The sequence below is a fragment of the Prinia subflava genome, chromosome Z, assembly GCF_021018805.1.
Source record: "Prinia subflava isolate CZ2003 ecotype Zambia chromosome Z, Cam_Psub_1.2, whole genome shotgun sequence".
NCBI lineage: Eukaryota > Metazoa > Chordata > Aves > Passeriformes > Cisticolidae > Prinia > Prinia subflava.
Window position 1 is genome coordinate 61124168 of NC_086283.1, and position 19176 is coordinate 61143343.

The window sequence follows — 19176 nt, forward strand, 5'->3', positions numbered from 1 at the left end:
TGCATCTTCTAAGTTATTTTTCTGAAAAACATTGAAGATATTAGCTCAAGCTCAATGCTCGAGCTAACTTGACCTCTATTTCAGACTCATTAAAATGTTTGCTACATTTCCATCTATTTAAATGGTTAATTGCCTTAGCATGGCAGCCAAGTGTCTTACAGTCACAGGCTTTGGATGGCATAGAGAGTTGTGTACAGATCAGGTGGAACATTGTGTCTCCAAGTGATTTGTGTCGGCTGGAATAACTAATTTAAACCATAGCTCAAGTGGAAATATAGGTGTGTGGTGGTGTCTTGGTTTGGGAAGACAGGTATCTGTCAGGGAAAACTGGAGTTTCCCTTGGAATGGAAAATGTAAAAACCCTCCTCCCTCCAAATTATTACAATTTTGCTATTAGGAGTTTTCAGACAAATATATGGGAAGTGGAATAACAGTGGTTTACTAAGAATATTAAAAAATACAAATGCAGTAGTAAAAAAAACCAAACAAGCAAACAAACAAAAGTCCTAGAAAACCCTGACAGAGTCAGATTTACGACCTGACACCCTGTTGTCAGGGTGTTGGAAGTCCCAGTGAGTCTTCCTGAAGTAACAGATGTTGTTCTGTTAAGTCGAGATGATCCTGCAGATAAAAGGATCCAGTGCTGGCGAGATGGGTCCAGTATTCCTCTAGGAATTCAGTGGAAAACCCAGCTAAATTGGTGTTTGGGATGGCTGGTTTTATCCTGTGGAAAGGCTTTGGCTCCTCCCACTGTGTGGAGCATCCCACAATGGGATGAGGTGATGTTATCAGTCATGTGAGAGGCCTTAAATGGCCCATTCACAGGTGATGTCCCTTGGAGGAAGATGGGTGGAGGAAGAGATAAGGAGGCACTGCCTTATCTGGTGTTATCAGGTGTCCCATTAACAGAAGGCATCCGCCCTCTTTCCACCCCTAGAGTTACAAGAGATAAAGAACAATATCTCCCAACCGCTTTCAACAGATGAAAATAGAATACACATTTTTGGTTACATTTTTCAACCCAAGACAGGTGATGAGACAGTATAGGAAACAGAGTGGTGGCTCACCTGCCCATGGGGAGATCAAATAATTGCAGTAAATGTAATAGAGTAGCTCTAGAGGTGGGCCTCCCTGACAGCCTTTCTTGGAAAAGTACTTGGATTAACTTGAATAAATAAATTCAGATAACTCAAAATATCTACATAGAATAAAATTTTTGGAGATCTAAGGAAATAAATAATGATGGACCATATTTTGCTTTTTAAATAACACTGCTCAATCTGGCACTAGTCATAGTGTAAAATTGAAATGAAGTGCAATACCGAAATCAGTTGAGTGGGCTTTTTAATAATAAAGCTCCATTGAAAATGAAAATGCAAAAATAAACTAGAAGAAGATAAATTATCAGGAACTGTTTTTCTTAGAAAATAATGGAAATAAAGACAGTTTTATGTAGGTAAGTGTTCCTAGAAGTAAATATTTACTCTCAGGTGGCATCAGGGTTAGAAAGAAGTAATTAAAACATGTAGGTATAACCTGCATATTTCCTCATAGCAGTGAATCCAGACCCTACTGGGCTAAATCTCTTATAAAAAAAAGAAGGATTTTTCACAGTAAAATTAGCTGATTAATAAGTAATTGACTAATTGATTAGTTACATAAGACAATACACTATTTGAATTTCGTTGTCATGGATCACTATAAATTACTTGCAATAACAGTGAAAGCAGTCTAAGGAACTCATAAAAAGTAGATAGGCTTGGAGGTTTATGAGACAATAAAGTTTAATTGGCTGTATTCACTTAAGATTAGAGAAATACCCATCTAAAAGCACAAAAGACTAAGCTTTTGAGATCTTAGCTGTAATTCCATTTACCTTGTGGGCTACCTCTGCAGGCATATTCTAGGCTGGCTATGAGAGGAATATCAGCTTGCAAAAGCTCGACTCTTTCTAAAAAACCAAGAGTGCTGTAAGGTTTCTGTGCCTAAGTTATTTCTTTCAGTTCATTATCCTGTTATTGTTTTGCTCTTTTGCTAACTTTTGTCACTTTTCCCTCTAATTCAGATGCTTAATGCATTCTAATTCTGGTAGTCTGTTAAATGTGTAAAAGTGTCTCGATGTAATTGGGCTTTCAGTGACATTGATAGGGTTATAGCTGATAAAGTCAGCTTATTTTTGTAACATTTACACTTCATTTTTTAAAAATCTGTAATTAGAGGAAATAAATTAATAACCAGCATTTAAATAATATTCATTCCAAAATTAATAAAATTATGATGATTTTAAAATACATTTCATTTTTAGTTAAAAAGCTAAGAAGCTGTTTAACAACAGAGAGAGAGCATGGCAGAATTTGAACAAAATGATTTACACCATGTCACAGTAGCAGCGTTTGTTTAATGAAATCACAGTGTTGCTGAACTTTCACTGAACTGTTTCCTGAGGAATGCATGAACAGTGGGGTTGAATGATTTCTCAGACATGCATTTTGCATCTAAAGGTAATGCTTTACTATACTGTTGCCTAGCAGAGCAGCTCCTGTGATTGGCAGAAAAGAGTGGGAGAAGAGAGGAGAGAGACATAAGTTATATAAAGTTAATCTCTGTGCTTTTTCCAAGTATGCCTGACTCTTGAAGGTCATATTGACTGAAATTATGCCTGGCAATGAATTATTCGTTTGAATTTTGCCTGAGACATGGTGGGATTTTTTTATTGTTTTAATAAAACACATGGAACTAACACTGGAGAAGAGTTCAGAACAATTCTGTAGTGACAATCCTTTTCAACGATGCCAGGAACTGTCACTTCTTACTTTTGCTTAGGCAAATTAATCGAGCACCACACAGGTAAACTTAAACATAAATAAATTCAATGTTTCCTTCATCTTCTATTTGGATGGCTAAGTGTAGTCATCAACTAGAGTGTTATTTCTGTCTTTCTCTCTTTCCCTTGCAGGCAGATCAGAGAGTAAGCTTAATTAAGTTAACATATATGGTGCTTTCCATTCAGAAAGCATAAAGCTATCCCCATTTTCACGTCTGGTTGTGCAGTTAATGACTGCAAAAGCTAGACACGCTTAAATACATTATTGACATGCTGTACAAGCAAGTGCTTAAAACTGTATAAGAAGCTAAACTGTTTCATATCCTACTAAAGTGGAAGAAACTTATATGTCTTTGGGCTGGTTTTCACGCCGAGGCTGTTTCTACAGGTTATAGATCTTACAGGTCCAAGAACATTTTAAGGTCTTATACGAAGTTGTTTATTACATGAAAGCATGTATCTGAAGGTGTGAGAGTCCTAAATGAGCGGTCTTACAGTCTCACAATCAGTTATGAGGATAAAGTCTTAGAAATAAAATAACAAAATAAAAAGTAGTCGTAACATGGAATTAAACACAACATTCCATCTTAGGATAAAACAACCTTCAACTCCTGACCCCAAAGAGGGTTCCCGGCCGCGGGGATTGCAGTGGCAGAAAAGGGGTCCTGAGGTCCGAACCCCAAACAGGGTCCTGGCCACGGGATCACGATAGCAATGAGGGGTCCTGGGGTCCCAAATCCCAGACAAGGTCTCCGGCCGCAGGGATCACAAGGATAGAAAGGGGTCCCAGGGTCCCGAACCCCAAAAAGAGTCCCTGGCAGCCCTGAACTGAGATCTGGGGCAAGCGTTGCAGGGGCGAAAGGGAAGGGAGGGACCCTGGGGCCCTGATCCAAGCGACAAAGACTACAATAGATGGTACCTTTAGAATCCCATTCAGCTCCCTGGCAGGGCTCCTTCCCCAGGCTGCCGAAGGTGGAGGTTGGATTGGTAGATCGGGTTGATCAATCGATACCTTCACTCCCAACCCAGAGGCTTTTTATCCATAAGTCACAAATGCATATTCATATCTTTATCTACACAGTACCCAATCTAGATGCCATTTTCTAAGTTCATAAAACTACAAAAAAATGACAAAAAGCAGTATCAAAAACCTACGCCTATAGGCTATCTATCAGTGCAAAAACTCTATCTTACTAGCGTAAAAATTCTATCTTATTGTGCGCAAAAATTCTATCTTGTTATAAAGATATATCTTGTGAAAAATTCTATCCTAACACACGTAAAAATCTTTATCTTATTTGCACAAAATTCATACCAAAAATTATAAACAGTACTCTATTTCTGTTGTGTCTAAACTCTATCACTAGGCCTGAAGCTCTGTACTTTTACACTAACAACTAGGCATTTAGGGCATGTGGAGCTTAAAACTGAGGCTTAGATTTCTACTTTATGTATGTGTGTGGCTTTATATATTCTGATTTTCTAAAGGTTTTAATTCAATCTCTGCACTTCTCACTCTCTGTGGAGGATCCATGGAAACATGGACTCCAACGGTTTTCACATCTAAATTTCAACAAGCATCTGATCTATACACATGAATTATCCATGTTAGCATTAGATAATGTGTATCTGTGAGAAATTATCTCCTTGACAGGCATTTTACCATCATCACATGCAAGAGTGTTTTCTGTTAACTGTGGACAGCAGATGATGATCACTTCTTGACTGCCGCTGGAAGAGTTAAATTTCTTCCCCCAAGCCTCACAAATCCCACTGCAGGAGCACAAATACAGTGACAGCAGATACTACACATACTGTGAACAACTATTAGGCAGTTTTAAGTTAATAAGGGTTAAGTTATTGGGTGATGATGAGGATTAGACACTATTTCAAGGATGTCCTTTTAACAGTGACAAAACAGAATTGTATTGTCCACTCATACCTAGATGTTGCTGGTGCTAGGAAGGCATCTACCACAGACTTCTCTACATCGTCACCTGCTACAAGACAGCTCAAAAATCTCTATGTGAAGCATTACTGTGATTTATTGAAATATGAGTTTTGTGTGTGATTGTATTCAGAGAAATGAAAAAACAATTTATTTATGTTTCTTGTCAGATGAAGTGCAGAGATGAGTTTCTGAAGCATTCTTCAGTCTGTTATCCGTTCCTCCGTATGCTAAAGTAGCAAAAAAATAAACACAGAGAAATCCCTGAAGTAGGATCTTAAATGTCTTGGTTTAAGAAATAATACAAAATAAATAGATAAGTATAGAAGATACTTTCTGTCACGATTTATTATTTTCTAATTTATTCCCAATTCAGATTTGAGTAAAAAAACCTAAGAAACCCTTTCTGAGCATGATCTCTATTAATGTCAACTCTGCGGATCTTCTATTACTTCTGTATGAATCTCACAATGCTGAGAGAAGTTAAAGAAATACTTTTCCTTTAGCCATCACTCTTGATTTCTATGGGTAAGCCTCCCAGTTTTTTAAACAGCTAACAAAGTCAGTGTATTTCATGTGAGCTCTCTATTAATGAAAAGAAAACATAGTCTAGGCTCTCTAACTGCATTCTTTTTTTTTTATTATTGAAATCCCAGTTGAGCTCCCTGATACTGGGGGGAAAATCTGAGCAGGAATATTAATTTTATCTTGTTTGTCTTGTTTTATTTTACCATTTTCTAATTTTCCTTTAAACAGTTAAAGAACAAAGTAAAATGTCAATGACTACCTATTCCATAGGTCTGAATTATTTAGAAAATATTTTAGTATAATGTATTTTAGGTGTCAAAATAATATAGTCCTGATTGCAATACATGTATTAAAAATGAGCAGTTTTTCTGTAGGATAATGATAATGAAAGAAATTATTGTCATATTAGTTGCTGCTTGATGTTGAGGTTACCAGATTATTGGGAACATTTGGCACTTTCACTGTAACTGTTATTTTAAGTGTGATCATGGAATCCTCTACACATTCCCACTCCTTTCACCCCAGCCGTGGATACTCTAAACAAAAGTGCAGGCATAAAACTATAAGGCATTGAAGTCACAGGAAATTTTCTCCGATTTTCCATGAAACTAGTGGGCAGTAGAGTTGTGCAACATCATTCTTATGAATGCAATTGCTTGTACTTTAACAATGAGATTTTTTGACTGCCACTAAATTTTTACTTTTTTGGAGTCTTCATTCCTTAGGGTCCAATACTTACTCCAAAAGCAGCTGAATTAGTAAAGTGCTGTATGATAAAAACCACTCAATTTTAGGTGTTGTTCTCCAAAAAAGTAACAAATCAAATGAGAGATTCCAGGGAATAAGAATAATTTTCAGAAGTACAGTAAATATGACCCAGAAGGAGAATCTGAACATTTTGCTATGCATCTAAAGAACTGTGGAAACATAGATATTTGACTGCCAGAAAAATCACCTCAAGTAGAAAAACAAATGGTCTATCTTCTATACACGTGGGTGACAAAGTAAAATTTATCAGCCATAGAAAAAACAGACAGGTTTAAATTATGCATTTAAATTATGCATTCCCAGTGGCTGACAATAAAGCACTCAAATACATTTTCTGAGGATGACATGGAGTTGCTTTAACTATAACTTGGACAAACATCAGTCAGGAATCAAATCAATATTTCTGAGTTTGCCTTATGCAAAGAAATAGGCTAGATGATCTTTAAATTATGCCTTCAATCTTGTCATTCTGTGGCAGTAAATATCATAAAGGAGGATCATATTTTTAATAAGGAAAAGTATATTCCCTGTGCGGTGGCAGTTTATGTGATTATGGAGAAAAATGTGTTTTCCCAACACAATTAGTTTTTGGAAACAGTGGCGTAGGATGGACCATTGGTTTTTAGAAAGACAGAATTATTTGATTTGGGATTAAAGTTTAAGTCCTGCTTTTTCATCTATATGGTGGCAATTTGTAGTCATAAAGCAACAAATGATAAAACCATCTAAAATATATTATTGTTTAAAATTATCTAAGCAGTGTTTATATAGTGCAGTGTTACTTACATCGTATGAGCACTAGAAACATTCGAAGTACTGGTGATATGGTGTGCTGAAATTCTTTCCTCTGGGACTCCTTTTCTGACTTTTATCATGAAAGAAGGAAATTCTTCTGGAACTATCCCATCAGTGCTCACCAGTTTACATTTCAGAAGTAAAGTACTGAAGAGCCCATAGTGTATCACTAGCAGAAACTGTAGATTTTCTCAAAAAAACCTCAAACTCCCCTGTCCAAAAAAAGAGAAAAAGTTAAGTTAGGATCTCCACACTGTTTACAATATGATTAGTTTATCATTTACCCTAGACTAGAATAAAATACATTACATTAGAATAGTGTAATGTTACTTCAGGACAAATAGCTATTTTCATTTAATTGTCTTTTATTCAGTGAAATCCTAATTTTATATTAGACACAGCACTTAACAAGAATGCTTCCATAAGACATTGTCTATGAATACTTCATTAGCATGAAGGGGTGAGTATATGATGCTGTCAGAATGGGCTGTCAAGAAGAAATGGTGTCATGGGGTGTGGCGGCGTGTGAAATTTAGTTTATTGAGTTTGTTATATGTTCCTTTGTTTCCTCCTCATCCACGTGTACCCCTGAGGCAAGTGACATAACTGTCAGTTTTCTGTCAGTCATGAAGCCTGCGAGTTTTGTATTTCTCCCTGTCCCCTGGTTGACAAAACTTGAACATTGCACGTAACGGTCCCTATAACTCCCACTATTGGTTGTTTCACCTTTACCCCTCCCTGACACCATCTGTATAAAAGTGTACGCAGAACCACCCTCGGGGGTTGTGAGAGCAGGCGCAGGCGGGTGATATCACGCTTGCCACACAATAAACGCTCTTACCTCACTGCCTCCCATCCTGTCTCTGCTTCGTCACTTTGAGACCGCTGCCAAAGATCTCTCGTAACAAGAACCCACAGGAATCAGTATCGTCACTCGGCGCACGAACTGATCCTCGTCCCGTGTTGCGGTGCCCGGGCTGGCCGTGCGTGGAGACGCTGAGGTCTCGAAACACAGCATCGTGACATAAATTGTGGCGCCCAAGCCGTGGGGCTGAGAAGAGATCCATGGAGCTCTCGAAAGCCCACAGAAAAAGGACTGGCAGACCTCGCGCCAGGCGCGTCGTCTGAAATCGTGGTCCATGAGCGTTGGGGGTGACATTAGTGTTGTACTAGAAATCACATTTGTTTTGAAATAATTAAATTCTCTTGTCCTGCATTTCAGTTTCATGGTGGATAATTAGACAGACACAGTTTAAATAACTCCTTTAATTTATGTGTTGTGCTTGCTTTTTATTTGCTTGGTAACCATACTATTAGAGCTTTAACTTTTTCTAGCAGTTTGATTTTTTAAACTTGAGATGTTAGATTGTTATAATTATTATCCAATCATATATACAGCAAAAACATCAAGTAGAATGGGATTGAATCCTGAGTCAAGTGATGAAGTAAGATTAATGGTTCTGAAGCCCAAAGCAAGATCTGTGGATTCACTTCTACAAAAGCAGTAAGAATGTGGGAGACAGAAATCATTTTATCAGTCAAAGGCCAGAGATGATCTGACTGAGAGAAGTGCTTATGAATGAGTAAAACTGTGGCTACTCAGGGCATTCGTGACCTCAGGCACATGCACACTGTTTTAAATAAATGTTCTACTTGATACATGTGCTGCAACTTGATATCTGAAGAAAAAATATTATATCAAAATTTCTCATTGGGAGCCATAAAACATTTGCTGTCACAAGGCACTTGCTAAACAGTTTCAAAAAACAAAGGCTGTTGAAATCTGCTCTGACTTTGTCTGTCTCCTTTCTAGAGAAAATCAGAGCAATTTTTCACTGTGTAAGGTTGCTCTTTATTCCTGACGAGTAGACATTTACTCCTTTCATTAGTGAGACTTTTCATAAAAGTTTTCCACCAAGCCTTCTCTAGCCATCTTTTTGCACTCCACTTCTGTTTATTATTGGAGCACAAATAGTTGTAATAACTTTTCCATGAGACTTTTGATAATTTCTTCTGAAGTTCTGTTGATAGCAAAAATGTGAACAAATTTTGACAAAAAACCCCCACCACAGGATGTTTTTCTAATCTCCCATTTTCATTCTTAGTATTTCAATCTGGTCTAATCAGTTGTCTTCTACAACAGTGAATTCATCATAGTTGTAATCTGTTAGGTTAAATGGAGTGCATTAAAAATGAAGTATTTTCTGCTTTTTCTGTTTAATATTCAAGACTATTTGTATTTTCTACATTTTTATTTTAAAAAAAGAGAGTTATTTTCCCTTAATATGATTACTATCATTCAGTTTTCATACATACCTGGCCTGTGGACATTTTACAAAAATTGTAGTAACTTCATGCTGCAAAGGCAAGTGAAAAGGACGTATTTGTTAAGATTAATGTGGATCAGATGAGACCAGATGCTGCTTAGAGAACACAAAGTTACTGTGAGTCTTTGAAATACTCATTGTCTGGATTTGGAAAAAAAACAGCATTTGTTTTTTTACAACAAGAGCAGCTGGATGCTTGAAAATCTGGTCTTTCATTTGTAGGCTTTAGGCCTTTTTCTAAACAGAGAATTTACTCTGGCTTTGTTAAAGTAACCTCAGGGCTTATCTACATGGGTATGTTTGTGAGACATAAGCTAGGATATGAATTTTTAAGTACCACAGCTGGTTCCCATAGAGGGGATACTTTGGGATGTAAGTGCCTTGCTGTAGTTAAGGTTCATCTACCAGCATAGCGGGTTCTCGCTGCTTTGTACAGCTATGTGGTCAATCACTCCTCAAAAGCTTTTATTTTTAGAGTTTAATAATTTATGTATGTATGTATTTATTTGTTTATTTATTTATTATTTTATCATCTATTGAAATTGGTTTGTTATGTCTCCTGACGAACTCTTTTTCATTATTGTCTAGAATATTTCAAGTACAACTACCATGCAATGACAGAATTATACCAAGTTGGTTTTGACTTCTGAGGCAGCTTGTATGCTTCTTCATCTATGTATTGTGTTAAAAAAACCCAAGGATTTAAGACTTATTTCTTCCAGATATGATAAAGAACTTATTAACTTGAATCTGAAGCTCTTTTAAATTTGATTTTTTGAGTAGATCTACTTGCTTTGTAGTAGCAAGCACCCCTGAATTAAAGAAAGAATCACAGAGCACAGTGTTTATATATTTCCAGTTCCTTGAAAATTGTGACTTTTACAATTGTCATAAGCTTCTAAGCTGCTTTAGCTGGAATATAGTCTTTTTTTTTTTTTAATATGGAAACAGATGTCAACTTCCTGTATTTTCTGTATTTTCACTCTCGATTTGTTAACTGGAGAGAGATGAAGGTGTAGTAGGTAATTTATGGAAATTACAACAGTATATTAACTATTTGTTTTTGTTAGTCCCCTCAACTCTTTAATCTAGAAATAAGCAACCTGTCTTAATATTTCTCTCCTGATTCAGTGGGTAGGCTTGCAAAACATACAAAACACTGGGCTTGCTCCATAATAAAAATATTTACTTTGCATGACAGGGAAAACCCTTATTTTCATTATCTTCACAACTTTATAAGGTTTTTGAGTCGATGTGTGAACTTTTATGCATAATTCTGCAGATGCATGCTTTTTGGATAACATAAAGGAGAAGAAAGAAGTTCTCCCTCTGGTGTTAGATTACTGGGACTGGGAGAAAATTACACTTGTGTGGTAGCATGATGACAACCCCAGCTAAAGAAAGCACCAGACTTGGTTTGTATAAAACTCCTCCATTTTCTTTATTGGTTTTAATGTATTTGCCATCATACCTTCAAGTGAGGGAAACAAACCAAAACAATACTCTCTGCTAACAAGAAACAAACAAAACAAAACAAAACCAGAAAGAAAAGACAGGTGTTTAGTTGAGCAAAAAGAAAAGTCATTAAAAACAAACCCCTGTCTGCGCTTACAACTGCAAAGTGGTCATTTATATCATTGCAAGGACTGTATTGGAAAACTACCTTGCCTGCCCCTTATCCCCAGTCTCCAAACAAAGGTAGACTTTTTTATGTCTATTCTGCCTTCACATTTTAGGCTGTAATAACTGATATTTTTCATAGCTATTTAGCTTAACAGAATTTCTGTCACATGGGTTTGGGGTTTTTTGACAGGTAAAGGCTAGAGCTGACAGAGAAAAGGGGGATTATCAGTGTAAGGATATACTTTGAAGAATTACAGAAGTAAAATAAATTATTTTTTCACACAATGAAAAAAATTCTTGAAAGAATGGAGTACATCGGTACTTTTTCCCCTTTTAGGAGGAAGCCGAAGGTGTATGTGGGAGGAGAATTCCTGTTCCTTAAAAGTTATCTGGACAAAACCACTTTTAAATGCAACAAGGAATAAGGAGTAAGATGGAGATAAAATAGATGGAGACACAGACAGGGGATGTGTGTGCTTGCTAGTAAAGCAGCCTGGCAATCTGCTACAGATCTTTGCTACCATTTGAGCCTACAACCAGGAAAGCTGCAGCCCATGTCCCTGGAGCACTGGGCTGGACTCCAACTTCTGGTCAGGGGACCCCCAGGTTGGAACAGCTGAAGCAGCTGGAGCAGGTGGCCAAGCTCCTAACACCCCAAAGCAGTATCTTGATGATTTCTCCTTCTTTTGAAATTGCATAACTACACAGAAATTGTCTGTCATTCCCTTGTTTGTTTAGAACATCATTTTTTTACCAATGTAGCTTTGGTTGCACAAGGGGATGTGGTAAGCAGTTCAAAGCTGCTGTTATCCATGATGTGTTTTAATCCCAGCTGGCAATGAAGCACCACACAGCTGCTGGCTCATACCCCCACCAGCAGGCCTGGGGGGAGACATGAAAAATAAAAGTGAAAAATCTCATGGGCTGAGATAAAGACATTTTAATAGGTAAACACCTCATGCACGAGCAGAGCAAAACAAATAACTAATTCACTGTTGCCAGTGGGCGGGCAGGTGTTCAACTGTCCCCAGAAGAACAGGTTTTCATCACACCTAATGGTGACTTGGGCAGACAAATGCCACCGCTCCAAATGTCCAGCATTCCTTCTTATCCTCCCAGCTTTATGTTCTGAGCATGATGCTGTACAGTGTGGGATGTCCCTTAGGGGAGTTCCAGTTTGGTCCCTGCTCAGCTCTTGGTGCAGCTCCAGCCTCCCCACTGGCAGGGCGGCATGACAAGCAGCAAAGGCCTTCATGGTGGGGATGTGCAGCTCAGCAGTAACGTAAACATCTCTATATTATCCACACCTTCTCAGCACAAGTGCAAACAGCTCTATACTAGCTACTATAGGAGAAATTAAATGTACCCCAGCCCAAACCAGAAAAATGACAATACAAATATTTTTTCTGAAAGCTCACCTGAACAGGTGGCTGATGAAGAAAATTCCAATTTATCTTCCTTTGTGCTATATCCATTATAATGGCTAATTCAAAGACGGATTCCCCCCATAGCTACCACCTATTTGAATTAGTTACTGCTAAATGACATCTGTTTTACAATTACTCTAAAAAATGACAAACTGAAAAGATATGCCCAAAGGATCTTTCTTGCTATTATGCACAGGGCAGGTTTTTCTCAGTTCTTTTGATAACTGAGTACAATTAGGGCACTATTGGTTAAGAGACATATGCAAAAGTTTGAATGTTCAGACTACCACACTTTGTTTTAAGTTAGAGAAGATCGGCCTGAAAAAGCACAACAACCTTTACCAGTGCTGTGCCATGATGAAAGGTGGCTTTTGCAGTCTAATATTGTAATTCAGAAAATATTTTCTGACAATTTAGGTATTTGAACAATCAAAAAATTCATTATTTCCATTATTCAATCCCTCAGTACAGTGACACTACTCCCCTTTCATTCCCAGAACTTCATTTGATTAGAATTCCATCCTTATTCTTTTCCCCATACACACAAACAGTCAGCTCCTTTTGCTATTTCATCTAGCAAGACATAAGTATGCTTTCAGAGCTTAGCAAATAGTACACTTGTGCTGCTGCTTTTACTCTGCTGCATTTTCAGTTTTTATGACTGTGAATGTGCTGGGCACAGTAATGACAGCCTGGAGAGTTCCAGTCATTTATTGCAAGGCTGCTTCTTTTCAAGGCTTGTGAACACCCACAGAGACTCCTCTGTCTGCAGAAACAAGAGGCTGATCACACGTCTGTGAACCACACAGGTGCCAGCAAGCTCTGCTAGTGCTGGGCAACTGCTGAGGTAGATTTCTGCCAAGAAACAGAGTGAGACTTCCATTTTTTATCACAGAGAGCTTTGATTGACTTGCTATCAGCAGTTATCATTCTGGAATAGCTTTGGAGCAGCACTCGATGCACAAGAGATTATAATCACTCTCTGGACAACTAAGCTTTTGCAATCCATCCCACCTTATTCACTTTAAAAATGCATTCCCAATCACTAGATAGCACATGGCTAATTTTGCAAGCAAACCCAAAGGTTTAATCAAAACTGAGCCATTCAGCAACAAGAGAAAACAAATTTCACTTTCTATGGCTGCACTCTGAAACTGCTGCCTTTGCTTCTTGTTAGGGAGACAAAAAAACAAACCCAAACTCAATTGTCACTTATTTTAGACATGAATGATGTATCATTTTGAATATGGCACACCTATTAGGTTATGTGACAAAAGCTTTTTGCACCTACAGTGGACCAGTAACACAAACCTACAGTAATTACCAGTAAGGCAAAATATGATCTAAGAGGAAAGGGAAGACTTTGTGGGCCTCAACTAGTTTCAGCCCCATTATTCAAGCCTGGGGTCTATCAAGACTGAGATGAAGGGGTTGCTGCTGGGTAAACAAAATACCTGAGTCCAGCTGCTGGGTGGATCCACTCATGTTTAGGAAGCATTAAAGAAGGCTTGAGGGTGATCTGTTTGAGGTTTTCCAGTACTTGAAAGGAACGTACAAGAAAGATAGAGAGAAACTTTTTAAAAGGACAGGTAGTGACAGGACAAGAGACAATGACTTCAAACTGAAAGACAGTAGGTTTAGATTGGATATTAGGAAGAGGGTGGTGAGGCCCTGGCACAGAGTGCCCGGAGAACTTGTGGATGTCTCATCCCTGGAGGTGTTCAACGCCAGGCTGGATGGAACTCTGAGGAGCTTGATGTAGTAGAAGGTGTCTCTGCCCTTGGTAGGAAGGTTGGAATTGGATGATCTATAAGATCGCTTCCAATCCTTAATTTTCTATGATTCTATAATTCTGTGTTTTTAGTACCTTCCAAATCAAACCATTCTATAATTCTATGAAATTTCCTATACTGTCTCCATCCCAATTTCCAAATTAAACTTCCTGGTATTTTACAGAAGATTCATATGGCATGCAGTTCCTGAAACTTTTTTCACCTTCCTTTTACTCCTTGCAAACTAACTTTCCCAAGGCCAGTTTTGAAGAAGAGTTGACTTTGTTCACTGAAGACTGGTCCAAACTCTACACTGAGCTGCTGAGAGAAAACTATGTTGATGTGCTGCTGGGGTGATAAGGTCGAGAATACCACTTTGAGGTTACAATGATCCCTTGACTGACTTTTGCTTTCCTAGGTTCTGACCTTTGCTCCCCAGGTCCTAAAGGGCACATTTTATCTTGCTCTAGCCCAATCTCTTACTCAAGGGTACTTTAAACAGAGTGAAATGGCCTAGACTGATATTATTATGGAATACTGGAAAGTTGGACTTCACGCTTTAAAAATCTTTCTCGAAGAAATGCTTTTCAGATACAATTCATGCAAAACTGTGCTTCAGGCCTGCCCATGGCATTTTTTCCACTTTTTTCCCCTTTGTTCCTTCCACTGCATCAAAATGCTCTCCACTTAAATCTGTTCTTTCACATCCTTACCTCTGGGATTTCTTGGGCACTATGTCACCTGATGCTTATATTTTCCTTTATGTGTTTATCACTAAGTTGTACTAGTCTAAATTACTATTTACAGTCAAATGATGCTATTCTAAGAACATTAGTAAGGTGTTTCTCATATTTTTTTCCTCTTCTATCATAAAGATGTCATGGGTTAGCACTGGCCAGATGTTAGTGCACCCATGAATATATGTTTTTTCTCTAACAGCTCCTGTGGGATGTGATCAGGAACAGAGCAGAGCAGGCTTAAACCTTGAAAACAAAAAAACCCACCAAAACTTTATTAATTACATAAGAACAGGGACAGAGATACTCTTAAACACACACAGAGACAGAAATAAAAACTTCTTAGAACATTTCTTCTCCCAGTTTCTACCTCCCCACCCATCACTCTTCACAGACCAACCCTTGGGTTTTAGATCAAACACTCACCACTCAAAAACAAACTAATCTTCAATTCAGCAAGGGAGAGAGGAGTCTCTCTCGCACCACAGACTGTTCCTCAGAAAACACGGGTCCACCCCTTATGTGTTCCCATGTCACCCGTGGCACCGCCCAGAGAGGTCTGCCAGGGTGACTCTCTCTTTTTCCTATGTCTAGCGCTCTCACCGCTGTCCACAGGCTGAAAACTGCATACAGGGCTCTTTTAAGGATACTTGCATGCCGAGCTCTCCCCTTTTTACCCAGGGGCCGGGGTTCCAGGAGCAGGTCTGCCCTGAGGGCAGAGGGTGCCACCTCACCCTCCCCCTCTTTTCTCTGCTCGCTCCACTCTTCTAAGTGCCAGTCACTGTAGCAAAAACAAGGGCAGCTGTATCCACCCAAAAATGCAGTTTATGTTCAAAAGAGACTTAAGTTCAGTCCATGGCTGACATTATGCAAGAGAAGTCTGGCTCAAAAGGCTACTCTTCTCATTCTTTGCCCATCGAGTTCCTTCCAATCATGCTTTATCACCTCGGTCCCAGGCCGCTTCCCTCTCTCCGAAAACCACCAGTCATGAGAATCAATGTCTAAGAAAAGTTTCTTTTTACTAAGCAAGGGTTAACAGTTTCTTCTCAGCAGGGTGCTGCAGGCGGAGGCACTCCCAGGCTCCGCAAACCCCCACGTGGCTCGGCACCTTCTCCCGGAGTTTGGGGGGGAGGAAGGGGGTGAGCACACACAGAAGGCACTTCCACAGTTTTCCACCCCTCCATCCTGGACAGGGCAGCTCAGTTCCAGTTCTGTCCCTTCTCTTCTCCCCCCCGGGGGCTCCGGCTTACCTGAGCCCGACCACGTGTTTCCCCTCCCCCACCCAGCCTCGTGGCCGGGCAGGGCAAGGAGGCCTGACAGGTCCCTCTGCTGAAACCAGGATCTGAAAAGAGACCGAGCCCCCCAGACTCCTGCTTTTAACTCTTTGTGTCCTCAGAGGCGTGTCCAAACCTCCGAGTGACCAATCCAGGTGCTAGCAGAAAAGCTGATCACTGATTAGACTGCCCACATCCCCCTGGAAAAATTCACCTCCCCCCCAACCACGACAAAGACAAATTCTGTAGTGACACAGAGCACCATCACACGACAGACATTGTGTATCTCTACAGGTATGAAAACTCAGATTGCTGTCTGGCTCTCTCAAACGCATGGATGAACTACTTGATCAATGAAGCATCACAGATTTCAAGCATTTATTATCATCCTCAGCTCCTACACCATTTCTTGCTTAGTTTTGATGTATCATGTTACATTAAGAAGGGTTGCAATTTCTTCAAACCCAGATTCATTTTGCTTCTGTGATAAAGTGATGTTGCATAATAGAAGCCTCAGTTGTTGCGCTTATTATCATTCAAGTCATAGTGACAGGATAAAAGCATCTGAATCCAGGCAGAAAATGTATTTTATAGTTCATCATAGGGAAGCTAGATTTTGTGTTCTCTTATGTAAGTAAGAGTTTACACCATTTTTGTAAGTCTAGTTTTAAGCCTTTAACTGGCTGGTCCAAGAGTCAGTGTAAACATACAGTTTTAAAAATGCTGTTTCTACTTTGTGTCCTTTTCAAATCTGGAGAAAGTATATATCTGCAAGCTTTTATTTTTATATTCTAATGAAAGACAATTTCATCTAGTACAATAGAACACAATGTAAAATGTATTGACTATACATTCCCATAATTGTCATTCATTCTAGAACTGGAGAGATATGCTGCAACCAAAATTTTTATAATTTCTTTTTTAATTTATATCTTGTAATTCTAAAAAGGTTATTAATTAGTAGCTTGTTGTTCAGGTCTTGCTGTGTAGAAAAAGAGAATTTTATTTAGGTCCTGTGCAGAAAACAGGAAAGACAATAAAGGTAAAACTCGTACTTCTTCTCTACAGTTCCTATGTGAGAAGTGACCAGGACAATTTCAGATGAATAGGCTTGGAAGTCTAGATTGTCATCCAAATGCTACAGGAATGTTGCAGCAAAATTTGGCCCTAGGGGTAATTGGTATTTACAGTCCAACAGAAAATGTGGGCATTGTTAGAAAACTAATTATTCTGTATTGTTATTGTATCCTAAAAAATTTGACATAGAAATGGAGAGTAAGAATTTGTAAATGAAATAGAATGGCATATTTCCAACCCATAGGATGAAAAAAAGCAGCCATATCTTTCTTTGCGAAAGAAGTTAAAAAGAGATCTGAACTGGTAAGACCCTTCTGAAGGAAGACCTTTTTTTCTTAGCTGTCTATTCTGTAAAATGGTTATGATTATTTGTGAAAGATGCTTGGAAAATACAGCTCTTTCTGCAAAGATCAGCTGCTGTTGTGGACACTTACCTAGTATTCAAATTCCTCAGACTGAATTTACCCTCTTCATTCAAGGTTCTAATTCTCCACATCAATGCAATTGTGAAATAATTACATTAAATTTGATAAAATGTTGGGATATTTTGGATTTGGGATGTACACAAAATGGGATCATTAGGAGAGATAATGCCCTCTTTCAGCAAGCAAACAGGCTTTGACCAAACTGTTGTAACCATGACTCTGTGGGGAAACACATTAGTCATGTACAAGGTACTGATGTCATTTTTCTCCCCACCCTGTGGGCTGACAGATGAGAACTACTCCTGTCACTGCAGTATAATCAGCTTGCTGGCCTCAAATATTTCTGTCTGGTCAAGACAGAGGTCTACGGGGCTCAAGCAATTTATTTGTTTTGCATAGGTAATATGTCTGTTAGAAAAAAATTTCATAGGTAGGGCAGAAAAAAAATGTTATACAGAAGAAAAAAACCCCCATTTTCCATACTTTCATTTTTACTTCGTAGAAAAGTGTGAGCATACCATTTGAGAGATTCTTTTTACATAGTCTTTTTACATTTGGCTTTGCTGTTGATTGTCTGAAAATAAGCCCCTCAAAAGAGGCTCTGAAAACTAGTGCTTTTCATGTGCTAGAGGACATATTGTGGGTTCAGCACTCATTTGGGGGCATTGGGTCCTACTCAGCTGTGTAAGAAGAAGGGAACTGTGATCTACAAGTGAGTTTAAGAGACCAGGAAAAACTTACTAATATTGTTTAAACTCAGTGGGCTTTTCTTGAAAAATCTTTCTATTCAAAAATAGTGACCTTGGGAGTCACTAGACCAAAGCTGTAATCAATTTTTCCCAGACCAGAGAGCTGTGTTAACTGAGTGAATTTGTGGAAGATTATGTTGTATGTGTGTTGATGTTTTTAGACAAGAAGTTTTTATGCATATATTTTTATTTTTTTATAGTTGTATATACTGAAAAGCCAATGAAGATCTAGAATGTTTAACTTGCCTGATGTTACTCAGAACACTTGCAATAGAGGGGAGAAAAGTTCTTTGTATTAATTTTAACTGTAAATCTATGCTATGACCCTGTGTGCTATACACAGTCACACTCTGCAAAGTCGTTTCTAAACTACCACCATTCAGGAGCGACTATTGCTGATGATGGGGAATAGCTAAATTTGAGGAACATCCTAAGCTGTTCAACTCACATTTCTTTTCTGAGAGGCTAATAAAATATGTTGAACTGGTGAATTTTTATCATAACTATGGTTTAAATGGTGATGCTTCTTCACCTGACAATAAGAAACACAGCAGAAACAATTTGAAAGGTCAATGTCACCATGTCTACCATGGTAGTAATGTTTATGTGTATGATCCTATTTGTAGCCCCCAGGAATTTAGATGGCAATTAAAAATGTATTCACATATAATGTGAGCTTCACTGTGAATGTAGGAACACATATAACAGGAACACAGATAAGCTGTAGGTAAACCAGTTGTTGTAATGAGAAATGGCTTTGATTTCCTGTTAAACACACACATTTTATGTCAGTTCAAACACATCCCTTTCAATCTTGGTCTCAGCTACTCCTTTCTTCCAGCCCTCCAATATGTGCATTTACATCCCAAGTTCTTGAAGGGAAAGAGCAAGACACCAGAGCT